At 37.3% G+C, this 16,836-nt stretch overlaps 1 long non-coding RNA gene across 1 annotated transcript in view; it reads left to right on the top strand.

The window, feature by feature from the left end:
• The window catches only part of LOC141415443 (uncharacterized), an 88,873-nt gene that overhangs the window by 50,084 nt on the left and 21,953 nt on the right, over positions 1 to 16,836 (top strand). Inside the window, exon 2 of the long non-coding RNA XR_012440470.1 lies at positions 14,209 to 14,293. This is a non-coding gene — a long non-coding RNA (uncharacterized lncRNA). The remainder of the gene's footprint in view (positions 1 to 14,208; positions 14,294 to 16,836) is intronic.

The raw sequence follows: 16,836 nt of genomic DNA, 5'->3' as shown, positions 1-16,836 counted from the left end.
ATACAAGTAAAGAAAAAGAAATTACAAGAACTTATGGATTCATTTTTTAAAAGTCAAAGATGATATTCTTCAATTTGATGTGTTAACAGTCTAACAGTGTGTGCAAAGCCCTATACTATGAGCTAAGGAGACAGAAAGCTATTAGATGCAGCTGAGAATAATTCAGACCTATGTCCACCCATGTCTGGAGCCTGAGTGCCACACTTTGACTTCTGTGCAAGCAGAAGAATATTGACGGTGTCCTAATGGGTATCTTGTACTGTGTTAAGTCCAGGTAACCTCATAATGATAAAAAAGGAAATTTCTACTGTTGGGTTCATTTAAAAAATGCTTTCTTCCATATTTGTTTAATGATTGTATTATTCTGCTTTCGTTGCCGTAACAAATTATCACAGGATGAGTGGCTTAAACAAATTAAATTTCCCATAGTTTTGAAGGTTGGAAGTCTGGAAGTCCAATATAAAGGTTGGTTTCTGGTACGGTTTTTATTTTCAGCTTGTAGATGGTAACTTCTTGCCTTGTCCTCCCATGGCCTTTTCTCTGTGCATGTGTGTTAATAGAGAGCCCTCTGGTGTCTCTTCCTCTTCTTATATAGGACTAGGGCTCTACCCTTAGGATCTGATTTAACCTTGATTATTTCCTGAAAGGCCCTATCTCCAAATACAGCCACTTTGGGAAGCACAGCTTAATGTGAATTTTGGGGGACTCCAATTCAGTCTACAACATTGATCCTCTGCCTTCAGCTGCATATGATTTCTTGGAGTGGATAGGCACATTGACTACCTCCCAGAGGACAGAAAGTGATCACCGAGATAAGGAAGAAAGGAAGTGGTCACGGAGAGTTAAGAGGCTACAGAAAGTAACAGCCACAGCCTTCTGCAATAGCTGAAGAGTTAGCTATTTCTCCCTAAACATCAATTCAATCTGTACCAACGGTGTTTACAAACTATTCTACAAAGCCTTAGTGTCTCATTGTTATATTTTAATGATTCTTTAAGTGTGTGGTTCAGATTTTGTTTAAAAATACATTTAAACTATTAAAGCTATAATAACCAACAGGATACATGAAATAACTCGTGTATTACATAACAAATTTTGACATAATTGTGTTACTTTTATGATTATTTAGGGTGTCAGGTTATCTTGATTTCCTGTAGACCCTGGCATAATATCTTTACCATTTCTGCCTAATTAAAGAATGGCTTTAGAACTCAGGCTAATCTGTGAAACCCATTTATCTGTACAAACAAACACAAAGTTATGGAAATAAATTGAATGCTGAAGTTACTGTATAATTCTTATTTAAATCTCTGATTTCTTTAATTTTCCTTTTCACAAAAACAAATTTGTTAACTTAATAAAATTGTTACATATATGAACTTATAAATTAAATTTACTCTAATAAATTTATGCTAGTAATAATGTCCTTTAAACCCGTTTATTTTAAAAGTTCACTTGAAGGTAGTGTAGTTGCTTAAGCAAGTTTGAAAGCCAGTTGTTTTTTTGCTTACAGGTATTGTGTGTTGCAGGTGCTATTAAACAGCTAAAAATTCCTTGTGCTGATTATATGGTGCAAACCAAGAAGTGAAGTATGTAATAAACCACCCAGTACAGATCGGGCACATGAAAGTCTAGGTGGGCAGAAGTACATGTCATTTAAGTGTCCTTGAATCATTGGTTTTACAGCCTGACAGTGAGTAGTCATTCATTATAAATCATTAGAATTTTAATTTAAAAAATTAGTGTAGGGAGCTGAGTTGGGGAGGGACATTAATATGAGTGTTTGGTATTAAGATGAGAGCAGCCCAGTAGGAAACTTCCTAATGGAAATGTCACTGATAGTAATTACCCCTTTCCAGTCAAGCAACTCTTTGATTTTCCTCCAGCATTAGGGGACCAGGCAGGCTGACAGATCCAGTGAAACAAGAGGGTGATTTAGAAAGCAGGAGAATCTGGAAAGCTGGCTAGGGAATTTAGAGCCATCCACATAATTTGATATTTGCATCATTTGAAGGGTACCTTGAGACACACTGTTTAATCACTAAACATAAATTCAATAGGGGAAAAATGGGTATGGAATGGGAGAAGTGGAGGCATGGAGAATCTCAGGAAGCAGACGCATAGATTGTATTGAGGGGTAGAAGACTGCAAGTTCACACTAGCTCTTTCAGTTCTCCCATGGTATTCTTCTAGTGCCCCCAAGGCCTAAGGGTGGTGTCAATGTCCCTTGGAAGAGTTTTTGGAAGATGTATAGTATCATCTTTCCTGGTTTATCATCAATCAGTGCTTATGAAATTTTATGTTAATTAAAATGAATATACAAAAGCCTCTAAATATAGTCCATGCACTAAAGTAGCTTTCTTTAGGTCTTCTCTTAAATAGTTCTAGAACTCCTTACACCTAGAATCAGCAACAGCCTCCTTCCAAAGTTGATGGGTGAAATTGCTGATGATTACATAGTCTCTTGCCAATAGATAAATGTGTTCGCTTATCACTCTTTGGTTTCTAGTGTTATTATTATCCCCTGTACTTCTATGATTTTCTCTGCCATAAGAAACAGCTTTGTAATCTCAAAATGAAGAGATTGAATTGAACACTGATCCTGGATATTTTTTTCCTACTTCAATGATGGAAAGTTTGTTTATGAAGAATGATGTCAGAGGGCTTACATTATCTATATTTGTACACGATGAGTTAATAATACTGAGTTCTCCTGCCTTCCTCTGGAATAAGCCTAATTTTTCTGAGAATCTATAACATACACAGAGAAATACACCTATGGTAGTATGTAAATATGGCAAATATACTTCAAGATTTCCATAGGTGAAGCTAAACAAATGCTTTTGATACACAAATTTTTGTTTCTCAATAAAGGAAATACTGCAGCTGTAAAGCTAGCCTGGCTGTCTGAGTTAACTGGCTGATGTAATGTTCAGAGTCTTTTTTGGTTGATTTCCTAGCAATCAGAGATAACATGGCGATTCACCCTGTTTGGTTTTTGTGGGTTGATAATGGTTCAAACGCATGGGAGTAATTCAAAGCTTTGCTTTTGCAAGTTCAATAATTCCATCTCCACTTAGAAATGAAATGATAGATTTTTTTAAAGCAACTAAATAATGCATGGTGTGATGGGATGAGGAGAGTATTGCTAAAATTCACATCAAAAAGCATACTCTATCACACCGCCAGTTCTCAGAGCTGTTCCATTAGTGCTCCTTTAACATGTAATATTTCCCAATTAACTGTGTTGGTAAGAATTATTCATTTTAATAATTAAAGAGCTTCCCTAGCTCCCTGAAGAGCGTTACCATGGAGGTCCAGCTCCACTGCTGGGAATAATCACAGCATGTTGATGTAAGGAGAGGGTGACAGTTGAAAGGTAGTCTTGCCAATGAGTGAGACTAACTTGAGGCTCCTTCTGATGGCTAGGCCTTGGGACACCCATGAAGTGACCTTTTACTGTACCAGGTTGTGATGTGTGTTAGTTTTGTGGCTATTGTTTAGCAAACAATTTATCAAACATTATGCATTGTCTATGTCTTGAAACACTCTAGGATGGCATGAGAAGGCTTTTGGCTGTCTTAATAATTTTTAACAAATAGGCAGTGATTCCCTTGGTTGGGTTTTGTGATGGCTTAGCACTGTCATGAAATTCTCCAAATTTTCTTACACTTTAAGTCAAAATAAATGCATGGCCTTGGAGCTTTTAAGAGGTGCTGATGTGAAAGGAAACTTTAAGAAGTGGCCATCACCAAATACAACAGTAATCACTGTTCTGTTGGCAACAGTTTTGTTGAATATGGGGCTGTGGGTGGTAGTAAGAGTGCCTTGTTGGGATAAAATGCTGGTAACTATAACCGCATCATTAGGGGACTGATAATTCCCAAACACTTAAGTTCGATTATAAGACAGTTATTATAGTATAATAAGACCAAAACCCCTACACCATTGCTGAAAATAATGGCAAGAATAAGGTAACAATACACTACCACTATTACCACTACCACTGTACTCCTCTTGGTCACCATCATCTAATAAAACAGCCCTTGCTTAGAGATTAATTTTCAAGGAGCACTGTTCTAAGTGCATTGGATAAATTGACTCATTTAACTATGATTGACAAAGATCAGGTCCTAGATTCAGATACTTTACTAACTATGTCAATGGCTATCATTATGTTGACAAACATTGGTATTATCCTTGTGATGATAATGCTTTGTGACTATTTAGTGCTACACACTTCAAACTGCTCTCATATTTATTCATTTGATCACTACAACAAACCACTGAGATAAATAAAGCTATTAGATATTAACTATAGAACTTTATGAGATTTTCCAATTTCTACAGCTCATCTCGAATTCCTAGAAGTTTTCTAATTCCAAGTATTTTAAAGGATATATATATATATATGTATTTTGCTGCTGCTGCTGCTGAGAAAACTGAATTACAGAGAGGTTTATGGTGTGCTTGGTCTTCAAAACTATCCTTCTTTAGCTGTCTTTGATAAGAGGCAGCTTTGCCTAAAGGTTAATAATCCAAGGAAAACAGCAGGGACAAAGTGGTCTCTCTAAAGCGTTTTCATTGCTTTCCATCTTGGGTTAACCTAGAAAATGAAAACAATGAAAAATAATAGAAAAGGGTTTGAAAACTGAAGGGAGGAATAGATGGCCTGTTGTTGTTTCTAATACCTTGCCTGGGACATGATAGAATGGAGTATTGTCTGTGTTCACAGGCAATGAGTGGACTAGTTGATGTACCCCACAAGACTCTGACCCATTTTGGGGTGGTTTGCTCAGAGTTTTTCATCCACACTTGGGAGTAATCATGTAGTTCTGATGTGTGAAAGGATGGCCAGAATCCTGGGCGATGGGAAGCAGATGCCCACTGCTACTCCCAGAGCAGATCTGATTCTCCATCTGTCAGCAGTCTTTGCCACCACCTTCTACACAATTCAGAGCCTATCTTGACAGATGGTTCTTACGTGGTACTATAATTGTTTTTGTTTTTCAGGAAGCTTTCTAGTCCCTCAACATATAGTTAACATTTTAGCTAAATCATTCTCTATTATTGTGATTCAATAAGAAATATGTGTTTGGTATTTGCTTTAGTTCCTGGCATAAAGATGCTAAACTCCTTGCAGTTTCTTGACTAATAGTATATCTTTTGTTGTTCTTAAGCCCCTTTCAACCATACTTGAGTTTATGCTTCTGAGATGACGTTTAGTAGATCCCAAGACAGGTTCAGAATGATGGCTAGTAGCCCGAGGAACCAACCATGCAATTAGAGGATTGGATCTTTCAGGTACCCTCCCCCCCAATCCCCTGACCTCTAAGGTTGGGGGAGGGGTTAGGGATTGAATTCATCACCAGTGTCAACGATTTATTCAACTATGCCTAAGTTATGGAGCCTCTGAAGCCCCCTTAAATGATGGATTTCAGAGAGCTTCTGGGTTGGTGAGTAAATCCACTGAGGTGGATAGCATACCCAGACTGGACATGGACTCTGCTTGCTCTTCTTCTATAACCTTGTCCAATGCATGATTTCCATTTGGTTGTTCCTGGGTTGTGTTCTTTATATTAAAAAGGCCAGTAAATGTATGTAATGTGTTTTCCTGAGTTTTTGAGTTACTGAAACAAATCATCAGATCTGAGGAGGAGGTCAGATTGGGAAGCTGTAACTTAGCCAATTGGTCAGAAGTATGAGTGGTTTGGATTTGTGGCTGGCTTCTAAAGTAGGCATAGTCTTGTGGGATTGAGCCCTTAATCTGTGAGGTCTGTACTAACTTTAGGTATTTAGTGTTAGAATTGAATTGAATTGGAGATATCCAATTGGTATCCAGAGAGTTGAATACTGATTAGTGTGGGGGAAAAACACCCACACATATTTGGTGTCAGAAGTGGAATTGAGAAACTAAAATCAGACCATAGTAATAGTCATATAGGCAGTATATAGACATAATCTAATGATTTTCATATGCAGAGTAGAAAAAATAACATTAATTAATAACTTTCAATGGGACAGCACATACTTAATGTTTGTAATACCCTGGACTGCAGGTAGAGTCACTCCTAAGTAGTAGAAAGGGAGAAGGATGCGTCTCATGGTTTGTCCCTTATGTCCCTCTGTGTCCCAGTCATGCTGCTTTTTATGAATCCTAGATAATTATATATTTTTTATTTATCTGGATAACTCGATCAGGACACATTTGGTTGTAAGGAATGAAATTATTTCTGAAATGAATAAAGCTTTAGCAAAAGTATGACTCATTTTAAGGATAAAATGAGGAAGGTCAAGGCAACTCACAGATAGGAAATGAAGTATAGCCTCTTCTCATGGGAATGAAACTTGGAAATATTAAGTCAGGTTATGGACACACTTACCTTTTCTTTACTGAGTTTCTTATATTTGGTGCTTGTTTTTCATGGCGCCTCTGTAGAATATCTCTTGCTACTGGCATGGCAAGTAGCATTTTCCCAAATTTCCCCTATCATATGGTTTGATTCTAGCAGTCAACTGACTTAGACTCTCAGTTTTTCTTATTAGTTGTAAAAAAACAGAAACTACCATTGCTAATTAGACACACAAGAAACCTACTAGAAGATATTGGCAAGTGCATAGAATTGTTGAAAAGTCTTGGAAAATAGGCAGAAAATAAAGGAAACTGCCCAACCAGAAGCACAGCCAAGGTCACAACACAAGGCTGGTCCTCTGAGGACTCACTCTTGATGAGTATTAGGGATCTACTGGACTCTGCTACTGATGCTTCCACCACAGTCCACTTCAATACTATTGAAATACACCTCTCTAGTGTCCTGACCACTGTGCATCACCAGGTTCCAATCTGAAGTCCAGGGCAGGTATTTCTGATTGGTCAAGGTGAGGTCATGTGCCACTTCCTTGGCTGCATAGGGTTCTGGAAAAGCAATTATTAAGCACTTTCATGTTCTATAGTGTAATGAGGAATATTTTTCTCACCAGGTCTCATGAGGTAAGAAATTCCTGAAAACTAAGAAGGGAAATTAGACTTTGAGTAGCCAAAAAACAACCAACTAACCAACCAACCAAACAAGCAGACAGACAAACAACTTCAAGCCCCAAAACAAACCAAAACCAGAACTCCAAAGTAAAAACAAGTGACTTTTAGATTCAGTGTCTTGTTTCCTAAAGACACTGTTTCCACAGTCCAATTGACTGTGGCACGTGTGGAAAAATGCCTTTCTTGATAGCGATGAGCTTTCTTGGATTGTAGATAGGTAAATTCTTCTCTAAGAAGTGGAATGTGTGAAATATGGCCAGGCAATCCTACTTGTTTTTATGATACCAGATTATAGTTGGTATCTGGAAGTGATACAGGTGCCTGTGGGTTCCTTCCGTGACTTGTATCCTATGCTACCCATATCATATTACTTGCTAACTTGACTTGATTCCATTAATAAATTTATATGTTTATATGCCTTCCTGGGACATCAGTGATTATTTTGAGCCATTTGGTAGCTCCATGACTGAGGTTTAATCCCTTTTCCTACTTAGATAATGGACATATTCAAGTCTACTCCTTAGCTGGACATCTGAAACTACAGTTTTTAATTGACCAAATTGTGCCCAATGAAACAACACTTTGGGGCTTTGACAAAGATCTGGAAAGTACAATCTTTGAGAACATTTACCCAGGTATCTCTGATAGGTACAATTTGAAAATAGGAGAAAGGCTTTGGAAAGTTAAAATACCACTGTGTTAGGTTTTCATTGCTGTGTCAAATACCTGAGAGGAACAATTTAAAAGAGGAAAGATTTATTGTGGCTCATACTTTCAGAGCTTTCAGTCCACGTCAGCTGGCCCTGTTGTTCCTGGGCCTGTGATGAGACAGGGCATTGTGGCAGAAAGGTATGATGGAGTAGAGCTCCTCATCTCATAATGACCAGGAAGCAGAGAGAGACAGAAAGAGGCTGGGGTGAAGGTGTATCTTTCCATGGCATGGACCCCTTCCCCAGTGACTCACTTCCTCCAACTATACCCCATCTCTAAAAGTTTCCATCACCTCCCAATAATGCCATCAAATTACATATCCCTCATGAATTAATCTATAGATTAGTTCAGAGCCATCATGATCTAATCACCTCTTAATTAGTGGATCCATTACCTGGGGACCAAGTCTTCAACATATGAGCCTTCTGGGGTCACTTCATGTTCAAACCATAGCAATCATCAATAATAATTTATCATAATTTCTTTTGCTCATTCAAACATGCATATATATGTTTTGGGATGCTAGGCACAGTGCTCATGGCTGTAATCATAGTTACTTGAGAGGCAGAGATCAGGATGATTGCAGTGTGAGGTCAGCCTGGGCAGAAAGTTTTTGAGACTTCATCTCAACCAATAAAAACTGGACATGGTGGAATGTGCCTGTCATCTCAGTAGGCAGGAAGAATAAATAGAAGGATTCCAGTATAGGCCGGCCCCTGGACCTGAACATGAGACCCTATTAGAAAAATCGCTAAAGTGATAGGGCTCAGGTTGTAGCTCAAGTATACAGTGTCTGCTTAACAAGCACAAGGCCCTGAGTCCACCCCCTCGTACTACAAAAACAAAACAAGGTTTTGTTTATATAGTTTCTATTATATGATCAGCACTGTATCAAATATCATCAAAGTTAGTTTTCTTAAAAATAAATCTCTCTCACTGGGAGACAAATAAATAACCAATAAAAACCATGCATGACAAAAGCCATAGATAGTTTATAGTTTTATAATTAGATAAAGAATATTTGAGATTCAAGTATAAGGATACTGGATATCTAGACCAAAATCGTAACCTATACCCCAAGAGTTAATTTTTTAAAAATTCATGAAGGATTCTGAAACTCTTCATGGAGTTTTTGTTTTGGCCTGAATTTTAACGAGCACAACTGTGTATTTGTTCTGAATTAAATAAATGGAACCAGGAGCAAAATTATCTTTAATGTTACTGTTATTTGAGCTTTAGAGGGGGAAAAAGAAAGCTCCTGGGAAATACCAAAGTTGATAGGGAATAAAAGGAAGTCTATAAGAAACAAAACACAAGCAAAAATGGATATTATATAAAAAAATGGATATTATATGGAAACCCCATCATGGTGAGGCGAGACTGCAGAAGGATTTTTTTAATTACATGCAGTCATATTTAAAAATTATGATGGTAGAATATTAGAAGTATTTGGACTTTGGAAGGAGAATACACAAGTTCAAACATGGTTGCAATTAGGTAAAGAGTTATTACTCATTTAGTCCATCATCATCTATTTTACTAATTCTTATGACCTGTGTCCACATGGACTCTCTTCTTCTGAAAGTCTGCTGAATATTAAAAAGATGTCGGACTAAGGTTGGTGATGTAACTCGGTGGTAGAGCACTTTCCCAGCGTGTGTGAGGTCCTGGATTCACTTTCCAGCACTGCCAAAAATGCTGAAATTGTTTGAAAAGTAGTGACATAATTGTGGCATGGAACAGATTTCTGGGGAGTTTGTTTGACAATGTGGTTGTATATGAGAAGTATCAAAATAAACCAAGCTCCTTTACTCCATGTAATAAAGAGGAAAAATGATCTAGTAATTTGTATACACGGTAGGACTAAAACAATTCACTATAAAATAATCTCATGAGATTTTAGGGGGACTGAGTTTTCTTCATAAGGGCAAATATACAGACAGAAATAGACATCACTGTAACTTGGAGCCACATATGTGGAATAGTGCATTATTCTGGAATAAAATCCTCCTGTAACCATTCATTTTTGACAAGAGGATACTGATGGATAAGGGAGGACCTTAATACATTGTAGGATTGAAATAAAGCAAACTTTTCCAATGGAATATTCAAAAGTAAAGATTGTCCAACTTTCCAAAAAGGCTAGAGAGTGAATCCTTTGGGCTCTGTGGGTGCAAACTCTGCTATCACAACTACTCACCTCTGCCTTTGGAGCTCAAAAGTATCCAAGAAAATGAAAGAATGTGACCGTGTTCACAAAAAATTTTGTTTATAGGTGTTGAAATTCAAATTCATGTAATTTCAAGTGTCACAAATATCATTTCTCTTTTGATTTTTTTTTCAGACACAAAAAAATATAAAACCCATTCCTAGATTTATGGGCTATACAAAAACAGGTGGTGGTCCAAATTTGGCGTGACTTACCAACTTGCTTTAAAGTTTCCTATGCTTTTCCTTCTTTCATAGTTCTCAAACTAATTAGGGTTAAATATATGTTTCATGGGGCATGTCACATCTTCTATTGCATCACAATTTTTCTTTAAGATTTTATGGTCTAATCTTTCACACCTCTTCCCCATTCAGGGGCCATGATCTCCAATTTGTAGTGTTAAGAATATGATATGCAGATAAGACTGGTCAGAGTTATAGATTCAGTACTTAACTATTCCCTTCTGCATTATTTAATTCTTCTTTTCCCAGTTTTGAAACATAATTCCTAATCCTTTCCTTTCCCTTTTCATTTCAAATCTAATTTGTATGTGACATATATAATCTTCTTTGGAAAATATATTTGCCATGACTCAAATAATTTCTCTGTTTGCTCTTGGTTTCTTACTCTTGAAATGAGAAAACATACATTTAGTCCCAGATGAATAAGAAGAAAAAAAAATAAATGGAGTTGATCATTAGCCAAAATACAGGCTTTGCATAAGATGCCCAACTAATTTCCTCTCACTTTGTTCGCTCTATTAATTTTCTGCCAGTTGCTTGTTTTCTCATAGATCTTACACATCCTCTACATGCAAAAGCAAGAGCAATGAAATTTGAACTAGATAAGCAGAAAGAACTCAGCTATTCTGACTATTGTAATAAAAAAGCATTTTCAATTAATTTTAACCAATAATGAGGGTATGTGCTTGCTTTTCCATAGACAGTGCTGTACACTCCAGGGAGTTTGCAATTAAAAAACACTCTCAAATACATTTAAATAAAGAATAATAAATATGCCTCCCTACCTGGCCTAGAGACAACACTGGTAGATAAAAATATCCTATATGCCTCTTTTATTTTTCTCCCTACTGCCCCCACCCCCTCCCTTACCACCCACTCCCCCTCCACCCCCTCAATACCCAGCAGAAACTATTTTGCCCTTATCTCTAATTTTGTTGTAGAGAGAGTATAAGCAATAATAGGAAGGAAAAAGGGTTTTTGCTGGTTGAGATAAGGATAGCTATACAGGGCATTGACTCACATTGATTTCCTGTGCGTGGGTGTTACCTTCTAGGTTAATTCTTCTTGAACTAACCTTTTCTCTAGTACCTGTTCCCCTTTTCCTATTGGCCTCAGTTGCTTTTAAGGTATCTGCTTTAGTTTCTCTGCGTTGAGGGCAACAAATGCTGGCTAATTTTTTAGGTGTCTTGCCTATCCTCACCCCTCCCTTGTGTGCTCTCACTTTTATCATGTGCTCATAGTCCAATCCCCTTGTTGTGTTTACCCTTGATCTAATGTCCACATATGAGGGAGAACATACGATTTTTGGTCTTTTGGGCCAGGCTAACCTCACTCAGAATGATGTTCTCCAATTCCATCCATTTACCAGCGAATGATAACATTTCGTTCTTCTTCATGGCTGCATAGAATTCCATCGTGTATAGATACCACATTTTCTTAATCCATTCGTCAGTGGTGGGGCATCTTGGCTGTTTCCATAACTTGGCTATTGTGAATAGTGCCGCAATAAACATGGGTGTGCAGGTGCCTCTGGAGTAACAGTCTTTTGGGTATATCCCCAAGAGTGGTATTACTGGATCAAATGGTAGATCGATGTCTAGCTTTTTAAGTAGCCTCCAAATTTTTTTCCAGAGTGGTTGTACTAGTCTACATTCCCACCAACAGTGTAAGAGGGTTTCTTTTTCCCCGCATCCTCGCCAACACCTGTTGTTGGTGGTGTTGCTGATGATGGCTATTCTAAGAGGGGTGAGGTGGAATCTTAGTGTGGTTTTAATTTGCATTTCCTTTATTGCTAGAGATGGTGAGCATTTTTTCATGTGTTTTCTGGCCATTTGAATTTCTTCTTTTGAGAAAGTTCTGTTTAGTTCAGCTGCCCATTTCTTTATTGTTTCATTAATTTTGGGAGAATTAGTTTTTTAAGTTCCCTATATATTCTGGTTATCAGCCCTTTGTCTGATGTATAGCTGGCAAATATTTTCTCCCACTCTGTGGGTGTTCTCTTCAGTTTAGAGACCATTTCTTTTGTTGAGCAGAAGCTTTTTAGTTTTATGAAGTCCCATTTGTCTATACTTTCTCTTAGTTGCTGAGCTGCTGAGGTTCCATTGAAGGAGTCCTTACCTATACCTATTAATTTGCCACATTTTTATTATCTTTTGCAAAGCAGTTTCTTTTTTACTCAAAGGTTTTTTTTATTAAATATATGATGCCATTCTTTTATTTTTTAAAAATGTTTATTGCAGCCCATTTCTTACCTTAGGACTCAGAAATTGATCTTTAGAGACTGTACTATGAATAATTTGAGGGTCATATACCAACATAAAATCATCTATTCCCTCTATAAAAATTTGACTTTGAAGCAAGCATATGCACCTTGATCCTCCCTTCTCTTATCACGAATTACTTTCCTTCACCTTTCACAAATACTCATTTATCTAGATTCTGGGCCAGACATACCCCATAAGACTCACTAAAGTGATCAGTGTCCACACATAGCTCAGGCTGCCATTCTGGGGCCCATGCAAACAGACACACTTAATAGTCTCATAGAGTTAGACAAATGACAGCAGTTGTAGAGAAGGGTTCACAGAAAAAACATGTTTATATGTGAGTTTTCAGACAAAAAGTCTAGAGGATCTAGGATTTGAAAAATGGATGTTCAATGTCTTTCTCCATTAGTGATCTGATGTACTTTTTAGGAGTTTAGTGTCCAAGGGTAGAGCTCATCTGGTTAGACCAATCATCAGGAGATAGATAATAGAACAGATGTTTCAAAAAAAAAACCATGAAGTAAATGAGTAAACAAATGTTTAGAAGTTGGTAGAGAAAGTCATTTCTTACATGTTAGCTGATGCATTTTAGGCTACATGTCAGAGTGTATACAATGCCCTATAGCATGTTTCAATTACATGTATATAAAATATGAGGGAATATGTTATGTGAAATGCTTCATGGAAAACACTGGGGTTTGAGAAGTTTCTGAGCACTTCACTGAAGGCTTAAAAGTCTCTAACCAGTTTAATTCATAATATTTGCAGGATAAAATTTCTTGAAACACCACGAAGACTAAACTTGGTGAATTTTTTTTGCCTTTGCTTTAACAGCTTTATATTAAGTGGAGTGTTTATATCCATCAGATGAGTTGGGTTTTTTGACTGAAAAAGAACATTCAAGACTGTGGTTTTCTAAAGTAGGAAAAATGGAGTACAAGTAATTTAATTCTTTGGTTATGATTTTCATAGTTAACTTTGTATTAAGCCAAAGACAAAGAAGGGACAGTGATTACATGTGGCAGAAGGAGAATTAGTAAGACTGGAAACTATAAAGGAGGTTACAGTTGCTCTTAAAGAAGGCTTGACTCAAGATCTTGTACCTCCTTGTGGTATGTGATACTTGTGATGTATGTCTCCCTGCCCCATTCATATGTTTAATCCCTAATCCTCATTATGATGGTATTTGGAGAAGGGATCTTTGGGAGATAGGTTTAGAAGAAGTTATGAAGATGTAGTCCTCATTATGGAATTAGTGTCCTCATAAGAAGAGGAGGAAACTGCAGAATTCCCTCCTTCTCTCTTCCATGTGAGGGCATTGTGGGAAAGTGACTGTAAAATAGAAAGAGCCCCTCACCAATATCTGAATTTCCCAGAGCCTTCATCTTGGACTTCTGGCTTCCAGAACTGTAGGAAATAAGTGTCTGCTATCTGAGCCACCCAGGCTCAGATATAGCAGGCTTAGTTATAGCAGTCTGCTTTGGTTTGAATGTCTGCTCATTTTCGTTGATTTCACAACAGTATGAAGAAATGGGATCTTTAGGCTTTGCCCTTATGAATGGATTAATGCTATTATCATGGGAGTGGGTTAATTATCATTGGAATGGGTTCTAGATTTTTGACATTTTTTTCTTCTCCCTCTCCCTCTTCTCGCCTTCCTCCTTCCCTCCTTTCCTTTCTTCCTTCCCTCTTTCCCTCCCTCCCTTCTTTCCTTCCTTCCTTCCTTTTGTTTTGATACAGGGTCTTACTACTTAGCCCAGGTTGGGCTCAACCTACAATCCTCCTGCTTTAGCCACCACTCCTGGCTGGGTTCAGCCTGTGTCACGTGAGCTTACTTGCCTTTCTGCCATGTTATAAAATAATATGAAGTCTTGCACTAGATACTGTCAACATGTTCTTGGACTGTCCACCTAAACTTCTATTGTCTATAAATTTCTCAGTCTATAGCAATGTTTTTAGTTGTAGAAACTAGACTAACACATAAAACTGGTACTGATAGTATTGAATACCAAACTATTGTTATATATAATATCTTTGAAAGATTTCAAGGACATTATGCTGAGTAAAAGAAAGCCAACCTCAAAAGGTGACATACTGTACGATTTTATTCACATAACATTCTGGAAACAACAAAATTATAGAGATGGAGAACTGACTAATGCCTGCAGGAGTTAGGGACAGAGGTGGGAGGGAATGAATATGGCTATAAAGGGGTTAATGAGAGGTTTGTAGTGATGGAATAGTCCCAGGCTGGCTTTGAACCAAACTCTTCCTGATCTCTGCCTCCTGAGTAGCCAGGATCACAGGTGCGAATCACCAGTGCCCTGCTAACCTATGACTTTTAAGCATAGTGTTTGTATTCCTTTCCTTTCTCCTCCCCTTCTATAATTCCCCTTACACATATTTGGCACACTGGCAGTGCCTTACAGGTTACTGAGATGCTGTTCATTTTTCTTCAGATTGGGTAATTTTCATGAACCAATCTGTAAATTCACTGAGTTTTTTCTTCTGACATCTCAGATATTTTCTTGAGCCTATTTACTAAGTGGTTAATTTTGGTCATTGTTCATTTCCACTCTAAAATCTCTATTTGTTTCTTTTTAATTGTTTCTACTTTTATACGGAGATTTCCTATATGTTGAGTTATTCTCATCATATTTTCCTTCAATTTTAAAAGCATTTTTTAACACTTTGAACATAATTAAAAGCTGCTTTGAAGTCTTAGTCTGCTAAATCTGATACCTGCCTCACTGACACTTAGTTTCTTTTGATTGTTCTTCATCTGTCTTGAGTATGGCTCACACTTTTCTGGGGTTTTGCATGTGTTTTATTTTGTTGAGAACTAGACACTTTAGATTATATATTATAATACATCTGGATTTTCTTTTTTTATTTTGATGGTTTTGTTTTATATCTTGTAATGATTTGGACTTGATCTGTAAAATCTCTGCTGCTGTTGGTGGCTACAATGCTTCTACTCAGTGTTTCAATGGTAAAACTATTATTTTGCCTTGGCTCTTATTTCCATCAGGCACCTCAAATTTCCCTTGCACATGTGTATAGTTTACCAGTTATACAGGGATATGTAGATCGTCTATCCAGCACTTATAAGGCTCTCTCATTTCCAGAATGTCCCTGTTAACTTTCTGGTTCATCCACTAGTTGTCCCAACTAGCACTCTGATCTCAAGGTAACAAAACTATGGATCTTCTGCATTCATTTTCTACTGAGTTTGCCTCTTTTACTGGCAACCTCACTGTGCGTGGCTCTTTATCTCCTGCTCCAAGTCTGTGTCTTCTGGCAGAAGACTGCTGGTTTTCATGGTCAACACTGCGTCTCATAGAAAACAACTTCCCTGACAAACTGTGAACAAGAAGTGTCCTGGGCAAAAGAGCATAGAATTCCACAGTTCTTACCCAAAGTCAATCTGATTTACATGAATAAGTGCTTCTCACTTTGTTGTCCATCTTTGGATGATTTTCAAAACCCTAAAGGTATTAGTTTGAACAATTTTGTCCATTTAAAAATTTTTTGGGGGAAGGAAGAGGAGTTGTGAAAGGATTTTTAACTTCTTATGATCCCATAGATGATTATATGTTTGTTTTAAAAAAATTTTATTAGAATATAATAGCTGTTATGATATTTATATATGTGCTTACAATACACCTTAGTTAGATTTACTCCCTCCATCATTTCCCTTTTTCTCCCTTGTCCCCTTCTTAAAAAAATTTCATTCTTCTATTTTCTTTTCTTTTTAAAATTAATTAATTTATTTACTCACATGTGCATACATTGTTTGGGCCACTCCTCTCCCCTACCCCCCCCAAAATATATCCACCGTATTCACTCTCATTCCCCCTTTCCTGTGCCCACCTGGTTCCCACTGGTATCCACCCCCAGAAAGGACTATTTTTCCCTCCTGCCCTTCATTTTCTTTTAAAAGTATGTTGATGGTCCAAGGAGGTTTTGACTTGTTACTTCAGGCCTGTATATATCGTGCTTTAATAAATTTACCCCCTCCATTACTTACTCTTTCTCTATCACCATGCTCCCCTAATATTCAAAAGCTTACACTGCATTATATTATATTCACATATAGATGGATGTTCTAAAGCATAAAGAATGCAGGTGTTTTATTTCCAAATCCAGTTTATGACCAGAGAGGAAAGAATCTGCTTCCCCAGGCAAATAGTTCCTCCTTGTCAGAAGTATCACATTAGAAGTGGTAATTTTGGTGACACAAAACTGAATCAATTTTTAAATGCAGTTTCTTTTTTCAGCAGTAATGAGGATGAGCATTCAACTCAGGGCTTTGCACATGCTAGTCAGGTGCTCTATCTACCATTTGAGCCATGCCTCCAGTCACAG

Source organism: Castor canadensis, chromosome 13, assembly GCF_047511655.1.
Source record: "Castor canadensis chromosome 13, mCasCan1.hap1v2, whole genome shotgun sequence".
NCBI classification, from domain to species: domain Eukaryota; kingdom Metazoa; phylum Chordata; class Mammalia; order Rodentia; family Castoridae; genus Castor; species Castor canadensis.
This window is presented reverse-complemented; position numbering and strand designations above follow the sequence as displayed.